Source organism: Galleria mellonella, unplaced genomic scaffold (assembly GCF_026898425.1).
Source record: "Galleria mellonella isolate WM207_F2 unplaced genomic scaffold, CSIRO_AGI_GalMel_v1 utg1432, whole genome shotgun sequence".
Lineage (NCBI taxonomy): Eukaryota > Metazoa > Arthropoda > Insecta > Lepidoptera > Pyralidae > Galleria > Galleria mellonella.
The window spans coordinates 826,830-835,846 of NW_026441998.1; positions in this window are offsets into that span (position 1 = coordinate 826,830).

Sequence of the window (9,017 nt, forward strand, 5' to 3'; positions counted from 1 at the left end):
AAACCACAATGTAACTCTATCTATCCTATTTAAATGCTGTGCTCTGGTCGGTGGAGCTCAAGAGCTTCACCGACCAGAGTGGTAAGCCATTCACTACGATTTTCTGCGAGTCTCTTCACCTCAATTTATCTCTAGATAGTATAAAGTCGCTTCCCATCATTTGTACGTTTAGATCTTTAAAACTATGCAATGGATTCTATTATGGTTTTATCTTTTTCTTATACCTCTTCTAAACTAACTAATTAGTTTAAATATACAGTTTTCAGTGACATACTGTTTATATGGCTAAACTAGCTGTATACTACGGATTTGCCCATGGTCGCATCGTGATGTTGCATAGCCTATAATATTACCTTATTTGAGAAATGGTCTATCAAATACAAAATATTTACTTCTAAATTTATATTTAGTCAAATATACAGATCATTAATTTTAAAATTTTAAGAAATTGTTTTCGAATGACTATGGGAAGTATTCTCTATGGACATTTATAGGAATGAGAAAAAATGGACCTTCAACAAAGTTACTATTCCCTTTTAATTAAGTATTCAAGTGAATCTATAACCACTAGTTAAGTACAAAAAACACAAACCGTACCAACCAACGGATATGCGCATTTCATATGGAACAATTACGCGACTTCGAGATACCGACTTCCTTTTGTATATTCAGACGGTAAACCTGGACTGGAATCCAAAGCATCGGACTGGGACCAGCCGCAGTTTTCGCAAAAACAGGACCTTACTCAATGCTGGCCAGTTATTTGTCAAAAATAAAATTATATTCTGATTATTATTTCAAGAGAGCAGCGGCGCGCGGCTCGCGGTGTCCGCAACGGGCCCCGATCTCCGATGCGGGCGATAAAGAGACAATAAAATATATAAATAATTCATATAAGGAACGTGAGTATTGATTCGCAAGAACGTGTTTCAAATGTTTTATTGTCGGATATTAATAAATGGGAGCAGATGTATGGTGTTGTTTTTGCCGCCGCAACATGATTGCTCTGGTTGGCAGTTCAATTAATAAAAATATAATTTGTTATTTTAGGGAACATTGTTCTAGTGTAGATCAGCTTAATTTTTCGAAGAATTAAAAAAATAACATCTAACTAAAATAAACAACACTAACAATTAAGGTATGTGTGGAACTGCGGATGCTTGATGCATATTGGTCATTTTGCATACATTTATAATTAAAAATTACATACCTAAAGTACCTACTTAAACTCATTTTATAATATTTATGATTCCTTTAACCAAAGTTTTTGCTTTATTCGGTATTTTAACTTTGATTAAACAAATCTAAATATTTCTATTTGATCCAATTTAATTTTGCCAATGCATTCCCGTTTGAATTAGATACGTACTTATTAGATGGCTATCATTTACACTTTCATAACTTAGTAACTATCGAAATTAAAATTGCCGCGACTTTATTTTGTACATTATTAAAGATTCAGGATTATCGATATCCTAAGATAGATACACCCACTGGCGTAAAAAATATAAGGCTAGTTTTAATATAGCCAATCGAAAATGTCGTAGAGAATGGAATGTAAGGAAGGCGTTGCACATGTCCATCAAGGCCCGACAGCAACTACATTTGGTCGTACTTGATAAACCAGATTGCACCCAACCTATTATGGATGTCTCCCTACATTGTTAACAATAACGACAAGCGGTCACAGAAAGCAATTAATTTCACATGATATAGGTAGGTACTTATAATTAATTGCATGTCAATACATTACGATCTCGGTACTTCATCGTCCGGTCGCGAGTTCGGTCCCTGCACAATACAAACACTTTGTAATTATGACTGTGTGTGTTTGTATAAGTATGGCTCTGTTCTATAAATAATATGAATACATTAGGTAACTATAATATGTCTGTCAGTTGTCTAGTACCAACCCATAACACAAACTCTGCTTTATTTGGAAATAGATCTATATATTGTAATTTATATTTAGCCCTAACTTATTGTAGTTTTGTGCAGTGCATTATTGCAATTTTAATTTTATACAGATGTACCTTTTAAATTTACTGAACTATATACATATAATATATATATCATCATCATTTCAGACCTATTGGTCCACTGCTGGATATAAGCCTCCCCTATAGACTGCCATAAAGAACGGTCCTGAGCCATCTGCATCCACTGACTCCATGCAATGCGTTTCAAGTCGTCACTCCATCTAGTGGGGATCGTCCTACACTGCGTTTGCTCGTACGAGGTTGCCACTCAAGAAAAGTCCTTTTTTTCCCCATCGGTTATTGGTTCTTCAAGATATGTGACCAGCCCATTGCCATTTCAGCTTGCTTATCCTTTGGGCTATGTCGATGACGTTGGTTCTTTTGCGGATATCTTCGTTTCGGATTCTATCACGCAAAGAGACTCCGAGCATAGCCCACATCATATATATGTACATATACAGAATAAATATTAATTTGTAATATACTTGTATTAATATATATTATCTCCACAGATTTTATATGTATACATACTAATATATTATAATTGAATACATACAACTATCTGTGAATCATAAATGTATTTCGAATAATGTCTTCTGAATTTCTAAATAATTGACTTAAAGTAATTGACTAAAACTCAATGGTAAGGTATTATCAAATATTACAGCATATGCTGAGTGGGCGTCCCATTTGGTATTCAATGAAGTAAATGTAATGTTAAATGGTTAATAAGTGTTTTTTTATTTATTTTAAGTGTGTGCAATAATATCTATTATTTTTATGTGTTTAGTAAAGATTGAAACTTAATACAAACATGACTTCAAAGATTATATATATATAAAGGTTCTTAATTCAATTGCATTTTTTTATTCTAGGTTCTACTAGACGTTGATATGCAATTTCAAGTTATTATTATCAATAAGCTAAGGAATAAATATTTAATAACACGTAAGTGTTAAGGCACATAAACATACTTCCGTCCATTGTAGGTTGTATCTAATATTTACTTCCAATCATAGTTTGCAATTTGTAATACGGTACTTATACAGCTAACATTATTTAAACTACTCATAAATACCATATATCATAGATATATCTATAAATATGTAGTTCAGAATGAAATCCTCAAATATGTATATAAATGTTCACATTTTCGATACCTATATTCGATGTGATCATTATCACTACATCGGCAACTTTATTTAGTTTTTGCTGCAGCTGATTTACTTCACTGGTGGTTCAGAAAAAGCAGTACTTGCCATAATATAGGCGGGCAATTATTTTATTTATGGACTGCATGAGGCATACATCAAAAAATAATATGGTGCACCGGATCAAAGGCGCCGCGGAATGAAGATTTGCTCCACAAAATGTCAACAAGGCCGAGAGACCTACCGACAAAGGGCAAATATGACCAGCTACGAGTATTCGAGGACTGCCACGCTTATTTCACAGTAATCAGTTAATTGTACACTTCTTAAACGGCACTGTGATTACACACTCCTATTACATGAATGATTACCGAAATAAATATATAGCTCTGGAATCATAATCTGAAATAAATATATAGTGTAGCATAGGGCACTATGGCGCCATATACCATATTAGGTACATCTTTATAAAATGTTTCTAAAAACTTATCGTTATAAATCTAGTCAAAATGTATCTTGTGTAATATTTGGGAACTCCAAAAATATTATTTGTTACCAAATGGTCATTTATAGACATATGTGCAGTTTGTTTTATTTAAATTAATGGCATAATAGAAAGCTACTTTTTAATGTTGACGTTAAGTGCAAGAAGTAAGATATTATGACGTGGACATTAATTTAATAATTATGTATTCCTTCTAAATGGACGTCCAATATATAACGGAGTCGTTACAGCAGCGAATTTAACAAGAGACTGCGACATGCAAGTACCTACCTACATATAATATTGAAATATAGTAAATCGTGGTAGACGAAGTAAGTACGAAAGCACTTAAGATGTTTAACGCAAGCTCAACGTATCCGTGTCGCAATCTCTTTTACTGACAGACTGAACAGTAATGCGAATTTTACATAAACGCGTTGGTATCTTGTATAATGAGCGCTTATTTGTTGATAAATATTGAAATTTGCGCTGATTTCCATCCAGAGACCACACACGGCGCGGCGTGTTTGTCCAACTTTAACAGCGCCATAATTTAGCGGCTTACTACTCGTATTAATGCGAATGACATGTGACGACGGCAGAATCCCCTTTATCTTTTCAACAAAGAATGCGATTAATCCTTGATTAAAATAATTAGCCATTCGCCACAGTGACTGGTGTGCATCGGTTCTCAACTGCACCACTGCTCGCTTTAGTGTTATACACCCAGCGCTATGCCGTGCCCTTCTTCACGGATATCGAGCGATTTAAGATTTTTTGTTCTGATTTCATTAACTAATTAAAATCAGATAATAAAATAAATTAAAATGCTTTACTACGTAACATACAACTATTGTGGTACATCTAGTTCGTCAATAAAGTAAGGCTAATAAAAACCACAACTTGTTAAATAAACCAAAGAAAGAAAAAGTAATTGTTTTATCTATATCTAAGGTTCATTATTTAGGTCTTAATTATTCTTAATTTAAATTTAAATTATTAAAGCATTGTCCATGGATAGGTATAGGTAATAAGTACCCATCAATACGTAAAAGTTCTAATAAGTAGATACACAGTGTATATATTTACTACTCTCTATATATAGTATACACGTATATACCTGTAGCAAATATAATTTTATGTTCCTCCTGTACAAGACCTATTTTAGCAACCCACTCCACTAACATTTCATAGCAGTTCCAATGGACCCTATTAGAGGTGAATATAAGAATACCGCGACCTATTTATTATTATATGACATAATATAGTTTTTTTTCTTGCACTAGTGTAATAAGTATTTTGTCCATACTTATATCGCCTCTTACGATATTATTGGATTGAAAAGAATTACGAATGGCGAGTAGTACCTACTTCGTCACACTATACGGAATTTGCAACTGCGAAGACCATGTGTATGTATTTAATGCATATTTTACTAATTTAATTGTAACTCGATGATGTTATGGGAAACATTTAAGAATAGTGGGAGATATTTAAAATTTGGTATGAGGAATCTTAATAAGATCTTTATGTATTAGTAATACAAGTCAAGACAATATTAAAGTTATTTGACTGTTTTGTGTTGGACTTTTGGAATTTTGATACGCCATCTAGAAGAAGTTCATTTTATTAGTTTTTCCATTCCCACGCATACGAAGTAGCAAGTAAAAAGCTAGTTCAAATATAAAAAAAATATATATATCTAAGAAACAGAAAAAGTGTCTAATATTCAGATACCTGTACTAGATTGTAGTAAGTAATAAAAATGGTATAGAATTCATTATAGGTATGCTCTTTAAGATCTTATAATCATCTTAACTCTTAGTACCTAATAGTGTCGCTTAATGTCAACAACATGTTACGTGTACCTAACTGGTGGTCCTATCATCACATCACTAAACTTACTATCTTGTATAAATAATAACGAAACCGGCATCGGCGCAATAGAATCGATGAAAAATCATTATTGCATTGCATAAAGTGCGCGTATTCCAGATCATAACCATTTGCAGTGCGCAAGCTCAGTTGCAGACTGAATTAAATTAACCATCGCTTAAGATGCACTGATAAAGATTAAAACTACTAAAATTACATTTTAAACGTTCGCAAGTATACGGGTAATTAATGTATTGGGAACGATAATCCAAAATGTAATAATAATTTTGCAATAATAAATGTGTGTTCTTATTCATATTTGACCTACGCCGGTACGTAGACATTGTTGATCAGATTGTCCCACGATTCATTTTAAGGGGAATATGCCAACCGATATACAGAATGTACTTATCTCTTTTAAAACAAAAGCGATCAAAAAGTCGGTATTAAAGAAACAGGTATGTAGGTACTATTTACTTGAAAAAGCTTTTTCATCGCGTTAAGTCTCAATTGTGTTTATTAAAAAAAACGAGCACTTTTACAATAATATTTTTTAAATTAAAACTATCGATTGGAGCTAAAACAATAGCCTCGTGTGACTAGATTATTATTTATACTTACTAAAAATATAGTATTGCAGACGTTCATAGGCTACGGTAACCGTTTATCATCTGATGGGCCGTATGCTTGTTTGTCAACTCAGTGGTATAAAGTAGTTACACAAATTTAATTATTGATAATGCTGTTACATAGGCGGATAATAAATATACCTCTGGATATCTTTGTCGTATGTTAACTCCAAACTTAACCTACACTAGGGCTCGACAGTACCTATTTTAATAATTTTTAATTAAAATACGTAATTGAAATACAAATACATATTTGTTATTTGTATTTCAATTTAATTATAATTTAAGTAATTAAATTCGTATAATAGTAATTCGTATTTCAAAGACAGTTAAAATACATTTTAACATAAAAACATTTAGTTCTCATTCAGTAATCTTGTTAATGGATATTATGCAGAAAATAGCGCTCGATAGCGTAACGATTTCGTAGGCAAAACGTCATGTTCATGAAAGAAAATTTTTCTTTTTCTGATTTATAGGTTGGACTAGATTAGTTCTACTCTGTTGCATTACCTAATACCTGACTGTATTCTATAATTTGTATTTTAAATAAAAATTGTTAAAAAAATTAATTTTATATGTCAATTACATTACTTAAAAATATGTTATATTCCTTATTTTAAATATACATGAGATAGTAGATACTTTATAATTTATATTTTAATAAAAGCCAAGCATGTATTTAGCTCGACTCTGTCTTACACAAACATCAATATCGATCTTCAAAAACTGAGAAATATTTCTAGCTCATTCTGGGGTTTTTTTAATGGATGATATTGGAATTGTAGCCCCACCTCTATCGGTATACACCGGAGGAGCACCAGTGAAGGATGATAGGTGAGGATGAAGTAGGTCAGTTAGTCCATCGTGACGAATTCAACAAGAATTGTTCGAACCACGTGGAGTTCGACCTAATAAGGCATATTGCTAGCAATGGGGCTGTCAAATCCATTGTTAACAATCCCTTTCCCCCTCAATGTGGAGTTATCACGGACTATCTGCTTTCCTTTCCTTACCATATATGCCAAAGAATTGTAACAGTTAAAGATGATAGGTGAGAACAAAAAGACAGGTCAGTTAGCTTATCGTGATGAATATACCTGTAATTCAACACCATGGCTTCCAGAGGGAACATGTAGAGGTCGATCTGACTGTGTATATTGCTAGCAATGAGACTGGTAGTTCGCATTACTAATAATCCCTTCCCCCCATGCCAAAGAATTAGGTTACCTATAGCACAAAGCCAACGAAATGCTATATTATTTTAATGTTAACATTATATTTAACGTCAAATTTAAAAGAAAGTCCTCACCCTTTATAGATGATGAATACAGAATCTGTTACAAAGTTGTAAAATTACAACCATTTCTATATGATGGATTAGCCATTATAAAACTTCACGGAGTAGGTACATTACTTATTGCATGTTAGTTCCTGTGCGTCTAATCTTATGTTGTGATACAATAGGCTAGGTACAAATAATTGGAGATTGTAAGGGAAAAATTGGATATCATCCGATTAGAATTTTCTAAATTTTACTATACATCATCAAGCGGGCTGTATGCTTGTTTATCACCTAAAAGAGAATTTCGAACATAGTAATGAATCGAAATTACAGTTTAATACGGGTTCCATTTAAGGAAGACCGGGGACAAGGAATCGTTGTCTTACTTATAGGCGGCAATCGGCAAACTTGCGCGGCGGTCACTTTGATCAACAATTTCGGCTTTTTCAGCAAGTTTGAAATACTTCTCTGGCATTAATGAGACCAGTCAACGATGACAGTGGCCCTTTTACAAATATATGAAGACATGGAGATCGAACTAAAGCAGCGTTTTCATTATCTAATTTTCAGTACATGAACATAGATAAACTACATATGAATCTGAGATATTATTATTAATAAATCATCACCAAATCGGTTCAATCAAAAATATTATAAGTATCCTTCTAAAATATAACACACTACATGATCTATAATAATAATATACATCTATGAATAGCAATGCATGTCTAATAATACCAGAGGGAGACTAAAAGTCGATAACGTGTTTCAACCGTGAAGCAGTTGTGTTTGCATGGCTGTGTTTCGGTTTGAAGGGTAATATGGCGTGAATTTATGGATACAGAGGAATAACATCTGAGTCCTAGGAATGGCAACGCACGGGGGGGGGGGGTATCATGGGCGAAACAGTATACTGTTATGTCCATGGCACTGCTCATGTCTATAGGCGACGGTTACCACTTTCCATCAGGTGGGCCGTCAGCTTGTTTGCCATTCTAAGTTGTATAAAAAAAAATATAAAAAAAAAATAATATATAATAATAATCTTTAACTGTTGCCACAATGATTTAGTATTAATTTACTTTGCTCACTTGAATTCTATGGTTAACTAAATAAAAATAACCGAATTAAATTTAGGATGAATAATAGCAAAATTCATTGACTTATTTCCTATAGTGTAACTTCTTTTGATAATTTATTACGTAATCATGAATATGCAAAAAAAAGACATTATGTGAAATGTAAGGTAAATTTTTATCGATTATATTCAACCCTTCCGTAACTATTGAAGAACAAATGTTTGATCCTTTGGGTTCCATCCAATAACTATCTTAATGATAAAATATGAATATGCAAAATCAACAATTAGGATAATCGATACATCTATCGCCCCAATATATTGGCATTGATCTCAGATATGGGCCGAGTCATCGTATGATCATTAGATTAGAAATCATTTTGTTCTCTCAGACTTGCGTTATACCATAGATAAAAAATGTATTATTATTTCTATGACAGTTTCTTTCTTAGTGCATTCCTATATTTTAGGGTTGGATTCTATAGAGATTAGTAGCACCTGGTGTACCGGTGACTACTTAATCGAAGAACTGGTAC